Below are 16926 nucleotides of genomic sequence, written 5' to 3'. Positions count from 1 at the left end.
AAGCTGGGAGATGGAAGATGCTAAACAAAATTAATGGTACATGAAAGAAGATAGAGATAATGCTCGTAGGAGAAGGCTTGTAAAACACACACATTGATCATTCGCGAACATTTCTAGTGGGATTTCAGGTCACATACTTGAATTGAGTTCATAGTGAAGGGTTTGGGTTCAAGATGACGGATTTATGTTCAATGGACAGATTTTACTTCCAATTTTGTTCGAAGTACCAGGTTGTGGCACAAAGCCATGACAGGTTTTGGCTCAAAGTCACAGGGAGTGGCTCAAAGTCACAGGTTGTGGCTCAAAAGTGACCAGTTTGGGCTAATAATGACTCAGTTTTGGCTCAAAGTGACAGGTTGCACCTCAAAGTGCACAGGTTTTGGCTTTCAAAGTGACAGGTTGCCACCCCATTGGACAGGTTGTGGCTCAAAGTGACAGGTTTTGGCCCAAAGTGACTGACAGGTTGCCATCCCATTGGACAGGTTGCCATCCCATTGGACAGTTTTCCATCACATTTGACAGTTTCCATCGAAAGTGCTGGGTCACTTGCTGCAGTTTCAAAATGAGAGACTTGAATTCCTCATGGTGTTAAAGTATACCTGCAGCAGGCTAGTAGGCCAACAGCTTTCCAACAACCATACATTATCCAAATGTAGAACTGGAACCCTCGTTTTGAAAAGAGGCATGTGTGAGCATGTAATCGAGTGGCTGTGGTCATTGTTCGAAGAGCAGGGACTTGTTATCTTTGCTACCGACTTTGCTACCCATAGACCAGGTTCATCTTCAATGGATGCTTCTTCTTCATTATACGCAGCGCCCACTCTTTATTGGGCCAAGAGGCCAATTCTTCAGCCAAGACAAAACACATAACAGTCAGGCAGGGCTCCATCCACAGTCTAACATAGGATGTACCCATCCACACTCTAACATAGGATGTACCCATCCACACTCTAACATAGGATGTACCCATCCACACTCTAACATAGGATGTACCCATCCACACTCTAACATAGGATGTACCCATCCACACTCTAACATAGGATGTACCCATCAACACTCTAACATAGGATGTACCCATCCACACTCTAACATAGGATGTACCTATCCACACTCTAACATAGGATGTATCCATCCACAGTCTAACATAGGATGTACCCATCCACACTCTAACATAGGATGTACCCATCCACACTCTAACATAGGATGTATCTTTGCTGGGGATTGCGCATCCTGCCTATGAATAGATTGGCAAATCAGCTGAAAATGCGTAGCCACTATTGCCTTTATAAAGGTCTGTTGACCTGGCTGCATGCACGGATGCAGCAGCCATGTGTTGCGGCCACATGACGTCATAGCACTGCCCCTGAGACTCACATCTTCAGTTCTTAGATCCTCTAGAGAGCTCCGTCATAGAAATGTTCCAGTGGAATTAGTACCCTTTAGCTAGGCGTTTCAAACTCTGCAGACCCTGATATCTCCATTTTCCCAACAGAGGTACCCTACATGGGTTGCTTTGGCTTGCACCATGGTGTGTTTGGTTGACCAAATGTTACTAATGGAACTGTAAACCCCAAAGAGAAGCCAATATTGAATTAGACCAGGCAGTCAATGCTATACATGTTCATCCCAGGGAAGGAGGATGAGAAAAAGTGAGATACCGGAAAATTGAAACCAGCTTCACCGATAGGTAATTCAGGTTGCCCCGACCACTGATGTGTCTGACTTCGCAGCTGGAATATCATGCCACAGGAACGTTGTTGGTCAAGACCATTTTTTGGTTGGGTTTTTTGGTTGGAGGCAGTTCAACAATAGGTTGCGTGAACCACAATTGAAAATTTGGCTCATGATTTTTTTTAAGCAGTACATCTGAGGGACATATCAAACATACCTTGTTGAATAGGGATCTGTGATATCGACCGTGAAATACGATGCCTGCGAAGACCACACTCCAAAAATTGACAGCTTCTGTGCGACTTCTACCTCTCGTCTTAGCCTCTTCTCTGTAAGACACCAGAGTGGAAAGGGATACAACAGAATGGACAGGGAGACAAGAGAATGAACAGCGAGATAACAGAATGAACAGTGAGACAGCAGAATGAACAGGGAGACAGCAGAATGGACAGGGAGACAATAGAATAGACAGGGTAACAATAGAATGGACAGGGAGACAATAAAATAAACAGTGAGAAAACAGAATGAACAGGGAGATAACAGAATGGATAGGCAGACAATAGAATGCACAGGGAGACACCAGAATGGAGAGCCAAACAACGGAAAGGACCAGTCGGGGAGATGTCCTATCTAGGACATCGCACTCTGAATGAGTCTGATTGGTTACCTGTCCCAGAGTTGTCATGGAAGCGTCGATCGCGCACACGCGATGAAAAGAAGTGCTGCGTGAGCATTTCTGAATGTATGTGGAGGATGCACGATCGTAATGGCGATGGATTTCTTTCCGAATTGGTCAAGTTTGAGGGAATAGGCGGAGAATATCAGACATCGGCGGGGATTGAGGTAGTGTATATTCGATTCTCCATCGAATACCCGACCGAATGGCCGTTTTCGTTTGGGGATTTCATGTGGGGTTTCTCGTAGCCACGCGGCGCTTCTTTGGAAACGATTGGTTCTAATTTTGAATGGTTTGCCTTTGGAATGTTTCTTCACGCCCCGTGCGTTCATTTCGCCCCAAACCTGGCCATGCAGAGGAGGAAGACGACGCAGCAGGCGCTAGGCCCGTAAATTACTGCCTGGAAGATATTATTTGGCCAAAGCTTGCTGTTGGCGTTTTTGATTTCTTGGATACGACAGCTCTTGGCTAAAACTGGACCTTGGACGGTCTTTCTTGGATATCAACCCAGGACGTGGTGGTCATGGACGTATCGCCATCGCTTTCAGCCAGATCCTTCTGCTGCCTGAAACCAATGGCGAAAGTAAAAACTTTATCGCAGCAGCAGCTACTGCTCTGCTGAAAGTGCGAACACAAAATTGCTTCGCCAATCCTCTGGTGCACTTGCATATTTCAATGCGACCAAAACGATTCGCTTGCCAGTTCCTTTGTCCAGGCGTACTCCACAACGAGGAAAATAAAATAATTCGTGAAGGCAAGAGGCAAGATACGAATCTCGACTCGCTTGAGCTTGAGGGAAGCCGCCAGGAGAGCGACAACTAATAAATAATAACTTTTTCACCATAATGGACCGTATGCGTGTTAAAACAAAATGGCGTCACGATTTATTGAAAGTGGTATAGTTGGTGGTACGAGTGTTCAAACCCATTTGAACTTCATACTTTTCGTCTTCTTTTTGACATACTCTCTTTCCATCGTCCTTAGCTTTTGTTTGTTGTGAGCTGTTTTTGGCTTTCTCCTATACCTCTGGGGGAGGTCCTGCGAGGCACACTGAATACTGGGAAGAAGACTGGGATATTGGCGTTCAGTGTACCGACACCAGTCACATTTCCTGTGTCTTTTGCAGCATACAGGATATACTCATTTAGAAAAGCGATCCTGTCAGCTTTTCTATTATTGTGTTCTTTTTCATGGCAAGAAAAACGACACCGCTATGCTACGTAAGTTTCTACGTAAGGTGCTCGGTATTTCAATTAGGCTACGTAAGTCTCTACGTAAGGTGCTCGGTATTAGAGCTACCAACGGTTGGTAGCCGCGTGCGGTGCACGTGCACGGCAGACATTGTGTTGCAGTGCAGTCCGTGTTCGGATGTGCATGCGCGAGGAACTTCCTTCTTTGGAACTGCTTTTTGTATGAGCTGTTTCGGATATTTCGTCTCCTGGCCTGGCTTATTTCGTTTCGGCGCTGCTGAGACGTCCTTTCGCGGAATATTACTCAATGACAGGTGAGTTCACCAGTTCCCTTTGATTCATTTGCTTGTGTTGACTCTTTAATTTACGAAAAGTGTGCTGATTTTGGGCGGAATGCAATAAATAATGGAAAACCTGACAGGATCTCTTTTCTAAATTTAGCTTTTCCGCTGCCGAGGCCTCCTTTTACGGAATACTTGATGACAGGTACTAGGTGATCTCTGAGTTGACCGGTTTCCTTCGATTCATTTGCTTATGCTCACCCTTTCATTTACGGAAACGTGTGCTGATTTTATTCGGATTTAGATCCATTTTTATCTCTTTGCCCTTGTCTACAATGTGCGAAGAACGCGAGTTCACCTTCTTGACGGTAAGGCTTATGTTAGATGTGTTGTCGAAATACTCATATTCATTGTACATTGGTACGTTACAAGCAAGGCACTGGTCAGTGGCATACTATCGTTGGCAGTTCCCAATCTGGAGGGAAAGGTTCAAGGACCCATTGACCGAGTTTGCAAAATAAATTCGCATATCAGGGAAAATCTCCATTGTGGAGAGGTTCAGTAACTTGTTTGCTTCATACGAAACAAGCCAATGGGTGCGGTCTCGTCTCGTGAAGATCTTGTACATGTATGATTGGATTTGTTTACTCGAGTCTGGGCTGTTTGATTTATTATTTGTGTGTACCGCCGAGATTGCACTGCCCCAAATAAAGTTTCGTGCCGCCAAAGCAAGAATTACGATCTGCAATCTGTTTGTAGTACCTGCAAGAATGTGCTGTACATGTATCGTACTTTCGTACTTTCTCTGTTGCTGTTTCAGTTGCCGTCATGTTTCTAAAGAAAGGTTCAGTAGAGAGGCTCTGCAAAACGAAAATTCGAACGAAGTTTCGCGACAGTCCTTGCGAAAGTGTGTGCGAATTTTTGCACGAATTTTGCGTTCTGCACATTTTCGTACGAGACGAGTCAATGAGTTGGTGTGGCTTAGAATCTTTCGCTGTAGAAGAAATCTATTCGTATGTCTATTGGAGAAATAATTGTATTCACTGGTTATAAAATAGGTTAAGACAAACTTACAGAATAAATACCATCGGTCCATTGGTGTTCGTCCTAAAGAGGTTCGACTGGATATCATTCATACTCACCAAAAGATGTGTAAGATTTTATTATTATGGAGTGCCTTGTTTATCTCTCAGTACCTCCAACCATAGCCTTGCTGGAGCGAGGTGTCGGGCTCAGCAATGTATTTGTTTACATTTTAATACATGTAACTAAAAAAAATTGTTTATTGTTCCTCCTTTGCTGTGTTGTTTTAGAAAATCGTGGACTAACAGTTTGAAGTCATTGAACTACTTCCAAAAGTTGTATCGACATCAACAGGATTGCGATTTCAGTGCAATATGATGCAGGATGACCTTATCACGAAAACCCATCCATGAATATAAACCATTATAAACACAGAATCAACAAAAACATCTGCGACACGCACCTGGTTACATTTCTCAAATAAATCTGATCAAGGGTAGGGAAATCTGAAATATCTGAAAGGCAAGACAATTTTATGACAGAGTCATGAAATTCTGCTGCAGCAACATGCACAGAATGACCTCCATATATAACCTCCGTATAACTTGAAAAAGTATCACCATGGTCCACCACTACTCACATGTTTCCCCGCAGAAGAACATGCATTATGCTAGTGCCATTTTCTGCAAGAAAAGGCTTACACATCAATGCGCATAATACGGTATTGATATGATGTGAAGGCCATCATACATATTGATTTTGGGCATTCCATTGATTGGTGACAGAAAAAACAAAAGAAATTATAGCAATAAAAACTGCTCTATGGCAGTTTTCTAAAAAAAGTTATTGTGTTCTAGTCCATAGACCCCGTCTAAAAAGTAAGAAATTAACGAAATGTGATAGCCGAAAATTAAAATTTCACACAAAACCTCACAATAATCACACACAGAATGAAAAGCTACATGTAGAAGACCTTTTCCCCTCGTGATCCTAGTTCCTATGCATGCATGACATGCATGTTGCCAATAGATGACTTGCACAAAGATCCGAGCCACGAGTGAGACGGGGCAAGTGCACCCTGTGCACCCAGGCTACACTGCGGGCACCCTACACCGTCTGTAGTGCAGTGTACTTTTTTTGTCAGCATGAATGAACGGTGCACCTGGTGCACGGCATGTACATGTACAATGTCATGTACATGATCAGTACCGTCACTGTCTTCAGCAGCTCATGAGTCATGCATGTGCACTTGTAGTTGTAGGGTTAGTGGAAGTACATGACTGTACTATTATTATGTGAAGAGAAGCCAGGCGTCCAAACCAACCCAGAATACTCTTGCCTTATTCTTCGGTGAAATAGTTATAAAAAATTGTCTTACCAAACAACAGTGAGCATAGAAGAAACCTCGATGCACCCAATAATATGGCATCCGGGAACAGCAAGTGTTGCACGAGGATCCCAAGAACACGTCAAGTTCCATGCTACCCACCGCCATCAAAAGAACGAAGGATAACTGTGCTAGCCTAGTTCATATTCAATGTAACGCTAACGGTACGGGATATAGGAGCCTGTTGGGAAGGCGTGGGTGAGCTGTAAAATCTTGTACGGTTTGCACAGCACAACATACATGCAGCAGTTATTGCGACGGTTAATGTCGATGCAGCTAGGACGAGAGTCATAAAGCACAGTCCATGGGGGTTGACGTTTCTGGGCTTCCTTTCCGAAAGGAAAGTTTTATTTCTTCTCAAATAAAGCAGAATCATGCTGATTATACCAGTCTGTTATGAAGACAAGAAAGTAGCCATGGACATTGTGCCATTCTAAAGGAACGACAGGTAAAAGATAAAGCACTTCATCTGAAAACTCAAGGACTATCCATAAATACAGCAAATGATAATCCTAGCCTGGTAATGTCCAACTCCGTCATGTGAGCCATTCGGTGAGTTATCATGGGAAGCATAATGTTCGAAATGCTGAAATTTCAACAGTTGCAGTTGTGTTCGTCGCCACACGATGCCATCGCCAGTTCACATTCGAAATGTAGCCATTTTTACGCTTGTGTCCCTGTACACGGCATGGAAGGTTGAACAGATTCAACTCTTCCATCGCTTCCTGATCTGTACAGTAGTGCGGTTGCGTTCCCGTTCCTGACACTCACATCCGTCTCCGCTAACCAGCATCATGAGCACTCCAATGGTTCCCGCCGCTCCTTCCGTATCGTCCCAGCGCGCCCCGTCAAAATGTGAACTACTGTAGGCAACGGAGCCAGTGTATGATGAAGGTGAATGCACTGTTTGATGATGCTCCAACAAATCCTTTCACCGTTGTATGGAATTTGTAAGAAGAGTAGTGGCTCAACTGTAGGTCCAACGCAGAAGGTACCTCGCAGCGCAGTTCTGTTACGTCCACAATAATGAACACACTCAGCAGACTGTGACGTGTATCAGACACACTCTGGCATTATTTGTTCCACCTTCTCCCAGGAGGAGATAAAATGTAGTTCAATCATGTCTTCAGTACATGGCCGGGGTACCGTTGCCTCGTTGCAACTAAACAGGTATGCAAGTTACTTTCCTATGAGACCCAGCCGGAGCCGCATCGTCGTCATTACCAGCTAATCATGGAGAGGTATAATGTGACTTTCCACCACTCCCTGATTCAATCATAGTTTGCGAGCCTGCGCCAAACTGCTTTCTCACTAGAGCCAGCCATTGGGTACATATGGCTTCAGTAAAGTTTACAATGCTATGTCTCCGGCCTAAGTCCAAGTCTAGATACAGCTGCTCAGAGTCAGGGCTGATGAAATTTTCATATCGGAACAAGTGAGACTTCAACAGTAGCTAGTACACATCAGGCCTGAGGACTTCGCAGCGTTTCTCCAGCACACTTGTTCTCTCCTTCAACTCAGATACTAGTTGAAGTACTACTAAAGGCCATCTGGCTCTCACACTCAGTCCTTTCACCCTTCATTTTCGTGGTTTGGGCTTCCACTCGTGACTCGGCAGGTTCCTGGCCTCTCCGCAGTCTGTCCTCAGGAGAGAGTCGCTCTGGAGCTAGTGCAGCCGAATCAAAGGGAATCGAGTTCTTTCTCAGACGTCCACAAACTTTCGTTGTGCTTGATTTCGCTTCCACTGCGGGAAAGTAGTCACACTTCAGGACCACGACGTGCTTGTTGCAGCCTACACCAATGATACTAAAATAATATTCCGCCTCATTTTTCTGCCTCCCGGCCGGCCGGCTCGGAAAGGAACGTATGGAATGGGAGCCTCAGTTCCATCTCTCGTCTGCTAGTGCATTCAGGAGCGCAGCAGCGCTTCGGCATGACGATACAAGCCGAATCAAAACAACTCTACTCTCTAGCCAAAAAAACTAGCCGAGTGTTCGTCAGGCAAAAAGCGAAAGTCACGAACTCAAAAGGTGGGGAAGTCAGAGTCAGAAGGTCCACTTGCCCCGTCTCGAACCCAGACAATCTTTGTGCAAGTCATCTATTGTTGGTGCAGTACAAGTTTAGTGTTGAAAGCAGGGAGTAGTATTGTACTACTCCCTGGTTGAAAGCAGCATTTAAAGTGTTGTGATTATTGTGAGGTTTCGTGTGAAATTTTAATTTTCGGCTATCACATTTCGTTAATTTCTTACTTTTTAGACGGGGTCCATGGACTAGAACACAATAACTTTTTTTAGAAAACTGCCATAGAGCAGTTTTTATTGCTATAATCACTATAGAGTCCACTACTGCATGAGTTTTATTTGTAGAATACATGACAGGCGTATTCAGTGTGCCTCGCAGGACTGCGAGATGCTGCAGAAGACCAGGTTCGACCTTTCTGGACGGCCATTCACCGCCGGTGGGCTACACGATGCTGGAGGAACTAGATTCCAGTGAAAACCCAAGATTCCTTTGCTCCTCCTCGATCCTGGACGCTCCGACGTGTCGTGATATCTGCCAGGTGCGCAGTAACTAGCATTTTCATCGCTATAGCGAGGACGACGCCGATCGGCGAACTCTCGCTCACAGCCATCACCAGCCTCTCAAAACCATCACTTGGCATCCCCCAGCTAGGCCAGAGGTATAGGAGAAAGCCAAAACAGCTCACAATAAACAGAAGCTAAGGACGATGGAAAGAGAGCATGTCAAAAAGAAGACGAACAGTATGAAGTTCAAATGGGTTTGAACACTCGCACCACCAACTATGCCACTTTCAATAAATTAATCGTCACGCCATTTTGTTTTAACACGCATAATAAACACAGCTCGCATCTTCCCTGAACCTGTTAGACAGGAGCAGAGTTGACGCATCTGTCAACAGTGTCAAGCCAAGTTAGTCTATCTCCTGCAGCTTGGAGAGCGCTCTCCACGGAGAGATCCGCTGCCTTCAGGTCGTGCCGAATCGTATCTATCCACCGCAATGGCGGACGGCCACGGGTTTTTTTATGTCGTTTGTGTTGATTGATAGCTCCAGTGCTTGGAACGAGGCGGATTCCGGACCCTCTCGCACCACATGGCCAAACCACAGCAGCCTGCGTCGCCGACATGTGGCACTAACTGGAGATTGTTTTGTTTCTGTGTATAAGTTGTTATTGGTGATGCGTTGCGGGTAGACACATAAACACGCATATCGCGGATTTAAAAAATATTATTTTTATGTTTAACGGTCTCTGCTGGAATGCCGACTACACCATAGCTCGGTGGTTAGAGCATCGCTGGCTACAAGCGAGGGTCCCTGGTTCGAGTCCTGGTGGTGACAGTCAACTTTTTGTTCACACTTTTCCTGTTTGTGTCTTTCCCTCAAAGCAGTGAATCTGTTATGACTTGGGGCTCGCCCCGTGCTAGTTTGTACGTGAAGCGTGTGTGTGGGTTACCATGGTTACAGTGGGGGCTGGGTATAGCCCTTTCCCAAAGATGCTCGCCACGTTTTTCGCAACTTTTGGTTGTTGTGGAAGAGATCGCAACTTTCGCAACGTTCTTCATTTTCACGAACTACTTCGCAACTTTCCGCAACCGTGAGCAGAGAAGCACCTTGGAGGAGACTATTGAAGTGTCCGTGATGCTCCGCTTCAACAACAAGCGCTGAAAATTGCATCATAACAAGTGTACTTCTTGAAGAACGTGGTGTACATGATGTAAATGTACTAAATGCAACAAAAGTCATGCACATGCACATACACATACACATGCATGTACATGTACATGTACATTGTTGGTTGACAGCATCCGTCATCTTTCTGTGAGAACCGGACCTATGGGACGGTTAGGAGGCAATCATGCCTGTGCCATTGGTGAAGTAAAAGAAGTCAACAACAGCAACAACATGTTACAAGGCGGAGGACCACTGTGTTTGGAAACAGTGACCTTACTACAACCATCCACTGTTGACAGAGCCCCAGTCTTGCGACCATTGAACCGGCTCTGCCAACCATGGATGGTTGTAGTAAGCACTGAACAATGTTGCTATGATATCATGCACAAGAACTCGCTCATTTTGAGTTGCGATATCAGCAACTTTCGAGATTTTTCTGAAAATATGGATGCTTTTTCAGCAACTTTCGCTTGTTTTGGCATGGTTGCGAAAAGCATAAGTTGCGAAATATGTTGGCATCTTTGGGAAAGGGCTAGCTGGGTCCCACCCGCCTGTGTGGACTCACAGGAAGTGTAAGGTACGAAGTCTGAAGAAAATGTTGACCGGTCTCTCCTGGGATGACGACTACACCATAGCTCAGTGGTTAGAGCATAGCTGGCCTCAAGCGAAGGTCCTTGGTTCGAGTCCTGGTGGTGACAGTCAAATTTATTCTTCAGATCTTTCCCGTTTGTGTCTTTCGCTCAAACCAGTGAATTTGTTATGACTTGGGGCTCCCCGCGTGCTAGTTTGTACGTGAAATGTGTGGGTTACAGTGAGGGCTGGGTCCCACCCGCCTGTGTCGATTCACAGGAAGTGTGAGTTACGAAGTCCGAAGAAAATGTTGAATGGTCTCTGCTGGGATGACGACTATACCATAGCTCAGTGGTTAGAGCATCGCCGGCTACAAGCGAGTGTCCGTGGTTCGAGTCCTGGTTGTGACAGTCAATTATTGGTCAGACTTTTCCCGTTTGTTTCTTTCCCTCAAACCAGTGAATATCAGTTTATCAGTGCTGTTTTCTGCTGCATGTCTAAGCTTTACACCTACACTACAGCTGTAGTGATTTATCAGTGCTGATTTCTGCTGTTTGTCTAGACTTCACACCTACACTACAGCTAGCACTAACCCGGCACACAAACCAAAAACAGCATAGTTGTACAATGTACATGGCATTGTGCACGACACGTCGTTGGTAGATGGTGATGTTCAGTTCTTAGTCTTTGTGCTTACTTTTCTTGAACAGCACTGACTAGGTCAGCTAGAGCTGGTCACATTCGTACACGTACAGTCATCACTGTGATGTGTAGTAAGTTTCTAGGTGGATTTTATTCTTTCCAAGCATGCCCATAGCCTGCACTCTATGGGTACAGTCAGGTCTTCTTTATCACCTACTCTAAGTTTGTGTTGAAGGGGAATTACTGGTCAGTCGGCGACACGCATTTTTCACAAAAAAATTGCGTTTCACCTGCTGGGAGTGTATGCGTGTACTCGAGTCTCATCCTGAGCACGTTGTTTTCTTTTTTCAGCTCCAGTATAGCTGTATTTTTCATTGCAAAGCCGTCCTCGATTGTTGTGTTCGTTGTTCAAACGAAGTGGACATTCAATCATGAAGGCAGAGGACATAGGAGCCTGATTGGAGTTTCTCGTGGCATAGGACGGCCACACAGAGACACTTTGGGATTTTCTGAATATAAAACACCGTACGCACGATGCTGAGATCAATTTGTGCGATATCAAATTGTTTGTGATCTACCACATCGAGCAGAACGGGATCCAAACACAAGCTTACCAACGGTTAGACTGCCGACCTGACTGGACAAATGATCCCTCTCTTCACCAGACGCCAGAAGTCGGACACCATGTCCTTTGCCGCGACGTCCATCTCCAAAAAGAACTCCATCTTCGTCGTGAAAAGGCTTGAAATACTCAATATTCAACCGAGATTCGCGGTCTCACCCTTTCTCAGATCGAATCATTTTTTGTTGTAGCAGTTGCAGGGCAGATCCCCGCCACTACTTCAACAGAAGATGGCTCCAAAGCATGCCTGGAACAAGCCATATCGAGGTTGCAAGCCACCCCTCTCAGCACCTTTTTTGAAGAAATTCGAAATTTCAATGGTGGAAGATATACTATGAAGAGAATTTCAAAAAGTATGTTTCGCGGAGCGATCGCTCAACCTACGTCATTCAAACTTTGCAGGCCGGATGGTTCAGACGTACATGCTAGCAAGAGTAGAGGAGACGGCTCGATACCGGAACGTTTTGACAGCCAAATTTGTATAGACCCAAAACGATCATCAACGTTGATTTTTCACTCGAAATATGTTTGTGGAAGGAAACTGGCATGTTGAAGTTTGCTCTGGGGCCAGAGTCAATCGAACTGAGCCACTCCTTTGTGTTGACCCATTGCCTCCAAGTTGCCCAATTTTTCGCTTCAAAAAAGTTCAAATCAGAGGTGGCTCCAAACCGGACACGTTTTAGAGTGCCCGTCAAATTCACTCTGGGTCTGAAATTAGGTAATTGCTATCGCTCCACGACGGCCAGCACAGAGTAACAATAAGCCTTGTGTGTGCTTCCATTAGTTTTGATTGGTATGCGGTGCTTTATTGTCGAGAGGCGAGCCGCTGTTTACCTGCGACAAGAAGTTGATTTTTCGAAAGTCGTAAAACTCAAGTCGCAGTGCGAAGCAACACGTCAAAAACTCACCTGCTTGATATGGCGCTTCTGGTCATCGCAGAGCCATGAAATTTTGGCTCGGAGTATAACACATCGTAGTCTCACTGTGACATATGTTTTCTAATCAAAATACCAAGAGAGAAAGTGAATATTGAGTCCGTTCCGGTTTGCAACCTATTTCCTATTTGAAACCGTCGCCTCTACATAACCCCCCAGAGTGTGCAACGCCTGATCCAGCTCTGCATAGGGTCTTGGTCGAGCGGAATCGGATCTTTGCGTCATAATACCGTACACATCTGAGGGGAACCCGGGGAGTCGCGGGTACTCTTGGATCAAAAACAATGGTGCCCTGCCTCGAGACCGGCCTTGCGCGGGTGTGAAGTGTACGCATGACATCAGAAGATCCGAGACCGCTCGACCAAGGGGCAAGACCCTACACAGAGCTGGATCGGCGTTGCACACTCTGGGGGGTTATGTACTCTTGATGCTAGGCATGGAACCACAGAAGATGATAATTATCATAGCTGACACACAGAGTCACACACACAGCAGATTCGTGTGCACAGATACTAAATTAGTGGACGTCGTCATCTTCTTCCCGCTGATCTCAAATGTACTATGACGTGCTATTTCGCCTGACGGTTGAAGTGCCCACAGTGTTACTGAATACAATGGCATAAAGTTAGTCTGCTCAGCTAGGTTAGGAGAACACGTTATGAGACCCAAGGTGCCTGCTGGCGTGTAACCGGCTTTTACGGTTGCCTAGCATATTAGTATTATTATTATTATACTGGTTGAGGTACTGTCACTGGAAACATTGCCGCTGAGACATTGGAATGTCAATGGACGTGCATACGATTTTGGACATATTTTCCGGAGCATGTCGACTTGCAGGATACATGTCCCTGTTTGCATAGGTAAGATGCCGTACATCTCGTACGTGTACTGTATCCAATGGTACATGTACTGGGCCAGCATGACTGTACTGACTTATTAGGGATGGCATGCAGACACTTGCTCTTCTTGCATAGGCAATGCTAGTACTAACTAAACTTGACTACCGGTAGTCTTCATGTACAGTAAACTGGCAAGGTGACCACTCTTATAAGGCGACCACCTGCCTCAGAGGACCACTACAGCTACGGTCAGGACTTAGTGATGTTTCTTCCAATGACCATGGATACGGAGACCACCTGTACACAGCGACCACATTTTGAAGGCACCTTCAGATGTGGCCTTAGACAGTTTTTACTGCACATGTACATGTAAATCATCCAGTGTACATGCACATGTACATGCAGTGTACATGCAGTGTATATGCAGTGTATATGCAGTGTATATGCAGTGTACATGCAGTGTATATGCAGTGTATATGCAGTGTATATGCAGTGTACATGCAGTGTATATGCAGTGTACGTGCAGTGTATATGCAGTGTATATGCAGTGTATATGCAGTGTATATGCAGTGTATATGCAGTGTACATGCAGTGTATATGCAGTGTATATGCAGTGTATATGCAGTGTATATGCAGTGTATATGCAGTGTATATGCAGTGTACATGCAGTGTATATGCAGTGTATATGCAGTGTATATGCAGTGTACATGCAGTGTACGTGCAGTGTACGTGCAGTGTATATGCAGTGTATATGCAGTGTATATGCAGTGTACATGCAGTGTACATGCAGTGTACGTGCAGTGTATATGCAGTGTACATGCAGTGTATATGCAGTGTACATGCAGTGTACATGCAGTGTACGTGCAGTGTATATGCAGTGTACATGCAGTGACTGCAGTACACGTACTAAGTCTGAACTCTGAACTACACTCATCATGTACCATCAAGCACTGTAAAACCCTATACACGTGCAGGGGATGTTGGATGGTACTCGACATTGTTGTGGGCATGAGGAGGGGGGGGGGGGGGACAGGGGCTCTCTGGGAAAAAATTGAGGAAATGAGCCCAACAATGCAAGATAGTGGTAGAGACTGCGGCGATGATTTTATAGGAAACTTATTCGCTCCCCAGACCGGAACTTGTGTTTTCCTGGTGAATTAATTGCCTTGACACTGGAGTCACTTGACTGACTCACGACTGCTATCCAGAGCACACTGGAAGGCCATTGAAACTTCTCAAACTCAAGCCCTACTGATGAGGGGTGAATGCCCCGAAACACTGTGCATTGAGCAGTGAGTTGTGCCTTCTTGCAGAAACGTCGAGTCAAAGGTTCGATTGATTTCCCGTGTGCTCTGGATGGCTATCATGAGTCAAGTGTCGACTTAAGTCGGTGAAAAAACGCGAGCTCCGATGTGGTGAGCGAGCAACTTGTCTATGAATGGATCCAAACAGCCCATGTTTTACCGCTTTAAAGTTCTCCAGACAAAATCTTTATCGGTGCGTCTTTTCTCGCACGTGCCGCTGCGGTTCCTCCTCTCCTGTTATATTCAAAGTACAGTGTATCCAAGGTTAAATTATTGACCGGGTATAGTGTAATGCAGGGTCCTGCAAAATTAGTACTTTGAAGATGGTATTCCGCAGTGTATCCAATCTACTATTATACTAAATTATTTTACTGTACATGCACTGATGTACAATGTACGTTCTCTTGCCAAACTGTGCCTTGGTCAGAGTATGTGTACATGTACTGATGTATAATGTATGTTCTCTTGCCAAACTGTGTCTTGGTCAGAGTCACATGATGTGTACAAGTAGCTTCATATAGCTATGCAAAAAGAGGTTTTTTTGGCATGCATCACTACACTATACATGATTATGTCCAGTTGAATGAAGGAGCCAGGTGGGAAGTTGAACTGCTACTGCACTCAATTGTATAAATCAAAAAAAAAGGTTTGGTTTTGTGTGTTTCCAAAATCGATTTTCACGTTGCGATCATCAGTGGAAATACGCAACTAAAGAGATCAAGGGAAAAACAAAGGTTAAAAATCCAAAGAAGTGTGACACATGACGGGTAACTTGTGGTAAGTATTACAAAAAGTGAGAACTAAAATAAAGAGTAAGTGTGACAAACGGGCATGAACAGTGCAGAAACAACTCATGAACACGGGGTGCAAACTCACGAAAATAACCTAAGTGCTAAAACATGTTCTTTTTGCTTACACAAATCGGGCTTATGCGTACGAATACAAACAGCTTCAAGGACCTTCAACTGCTGGACATAACGGGCACGACACAGTACAGAGAAGGGGACAGACGTAGGAAGGAGAACATGGATGGTATCAGACGACTGACTGGTGGTGAATATGAGTTGGGTGATGATGCGGCGGATGACGAGAATACAGATGACGGCGAGGCGGATGACGGCGAGGATACAGATGACGACGAGGCGGGTGATGACGAGGCGGCGGATGAAGACGAGGCGGATGACGGTGAGACGGCTGGTGGTGATGGTGATAAAACGGACGAGGAGGAGTCAGGTGGCAGGGAAGGTGATGGAGCTGATGAGGGTGAAATTCGTAAGAAGTCAGCTGTGTATTTGCATTTGTTATCTCGTCCCGATTGTTTGAGTGTGTATGATGATTCCCACTTCTCTGTACTGTGTCGTGCCCGTTATGTCCAGCAGTTGAAGGTCCTTGAAGCTGTTTGTATTCGTACGCATAAGCCCGATTTGTGTAAGCAAAAAGAACATGTTTTAGCACTTAGGTTATTTTCGTGAGTTTGCACCCCGTGTTCATGAGTTGTTTCTGCACTGTTCATGCCCGTTTGTCACACTTACTCTTTATTTTAGTTCTCACTTTTTGTAATACTTACCACAAGTTACCCGTCATGTGTCACACTTCTTTGGATTTTTAACCTTTGTTTTTCCCTTGATCTCTTTAGTTGCGTATTTCCACTGATGATCGCAACGTGAAAATCGATTTTCAAAAAAAAGGGATGCTCTTACAATTCATCCTTGCAAAGCTTCCACTATGCATTATCGTCTACCATTGCCCCCTCCCATTAGAAGCCATCTGATCCTGCAAAGACAAGCAGCTGACTCGTGGCGGCGTTGAGGATTAGACCACTGGAGGCTAGCCAGCGAGCTAGGCTACAGACTGCTGTTGTGAGCTCAGACGAGACGAGGTCAGCGCTGCGGCGTCTGGAAGTCAAGGCTATATCGTCTGCAAACTGGATTGACATTGTCGGGGAGGTAACAGCTAGTCTGTATGTCTCAGGTGTAGAGCTGGAGAGCAGCGCACCCAGGACTGAACCCTGCGGAACACCTCGGGTGCCTGTAACAAGCCTGCCGAGTCCGAAACCTTCACTCCGCTATTCTTCCAAAGCTCTTCCTGCCCTCCT

The 16926-nt window shown here is 45.3% G+C and overlaps 1 protein-coding gene across 1 annotated transcript in view; it reads right to left on the bottom strand.

Annotated features, from left to right (window-relative positions):
- Positions 1-16926, bottom strand: part of LOC135819500 (uncharacterized) — a 67287-nt gene that overhangs the window by 15415 nt on the left and 34946 nt on the right. The window contains exon 11 of the mRNA XM_065332715.1: positions 1889-2000. The gene's annotated coding sequence lies outside the window, so the exon portion shown is untranslated. The remainder of the gene's footprint in view (positions 1-1888; positions 2001-16926) is intronic.

The sequence above is a fragment of the Sycon ciliatum genome, chromosome 6, assembly GCF_964019385.1.
Source record: "Sycon ciliatum chromosome 6, ocSycCili1.1, whole genome shotgun sequence".
Lineage (NCBI taxonomy): Eukaryota > Metazoa > Porifera > Calcarea > Leucosolenida > Sycettidae > Sycon > Sycon ciliatum.
This window is presented reverse-complemented; position numbering and strand designations above follow the sequence as displayed.